Here is a 1,184-nt window from a genome sequence, read left to right as displayed (position 1 = left end):
TTCCTTCCCTTTGTCCCAATGACAAACCGAGGCACAGTTCCACCAGAATGCACTCTGGGATAGCAGTGAGTTTATTGACAAGTACAGAGAAATGGGTGAGGGTTTACTTACAGGAGTGTGGGTGTTCCCCACCTACAGCTTCACAGGAAAGTCTTTACGCAAGCATAAATAATGGCTTCCCCACAGCCACACAGAATGGCAGGAGAGAACTTCGCCTAGTCTTTTCCAGCCTATTTACTTGGGCTCCTACTCCAGGCCATGCACTGTTAGGGTTGAGTTATTCACCATGGGTTGGGAGATATGGCTGGCCTCTCAGGTGAGGGCCCTGTGACTTTCCTAGCCCCTCCTTCCATGCTGGGGCATGAACAGTCAAAACTTCCAGCTGTGATGTTCTTGGAAAGCAGGAGCAGCTGAGCTCAGGAAGATGCCATCTGTCCGTCAGAGGGCAGTCCTCTACCACAGGGCCCACCCAGACTTGCTATTTTTCTCTACAATACTAATTTTCCCTTGAATGAATGAGTGCTGAATGACATCTTCCTTGTGAATGACTTGGAAAACTGCTTCAGGACTCAGCACACAACTGCTCGAGCAAAGCCATCAGCCATCACCCTTAGGAATCACTGCATGGACCCTGAAAACATGGAGGAGAGAAATACCTTACAGTTTCACTGTAAACACATTGCATGTCATCACTGAAACTGTCTAAAAACAAAAGACTGATTGAAAACACTATGATTTTTCTTTAGTTGTTATAGAGCTAATTTTACTGTAAGGACTCTTCTTTTTAAACAAAACAGCACAATTTTATTTTCTGACAGGGAATTTTTCTACCACTTTATTCCATATTTTCCTCTCAGACAATACAGGAGTTATAGGACTGGATCACTCGTCCCTTTCTCTTCTCGACTCCTCATAGTCCGAAATGCTTGTACTTCTTGCTGGCCAGCATCCTCTTGGACCTGCAGTTGGGTTCAACACCCTCAAACCTCAGCACAGTCTTCTTTCTGGTTTTGGCCTTCTTTTGGAAAATCGGCTTTGCCTGCCTGCATAGCCATTCTGCTTCTGGTCGTAGTGCTGTTTTCCCTGGGCTATAGCGAATCCTTGCCCTTCTTATACGGGGTCACTTTGTGAGGCTGATGCTTGCCACACTTCTTAAAGAAAGTCCTTCGGGTTTTAGGTACATT

At 45.7% G+C, this 1,184-nt stretch overlaps 1 pseudogene; it reads right to left on the bottom strand.

Annotated features, from left to right (window-relative positions):
- Nucleotides 1-853: 853 nt before the first annotated feature.
- On the bottom strand, nt 854-1,181 carry LOC108490407 (annotated as a pseudogene).
- Nucleotides 1,182-1,184: the final 3 nt, after the last annotated feature.

Source organism: Nannospalax galili, unplaced genomic scaffold, assembly GCF_000622305.1.
Source record: "Nannospalax galili isolate Female #2095 unplaced genomic scaffold, S.galili_v1.0 C48757209, whole genome shotgun sequence".
In the NCBI taxonomy this organism is placed as follows: domain Eukaryota; kingdom Metazoa; phylum Chordata; class Mammalia; order Rodentia; family Spalacidae; genus Nannospalax; species Nannospalax galili.
This window is presented reverse-complemented; position numbering and strand designations above follow the sequence as displayed.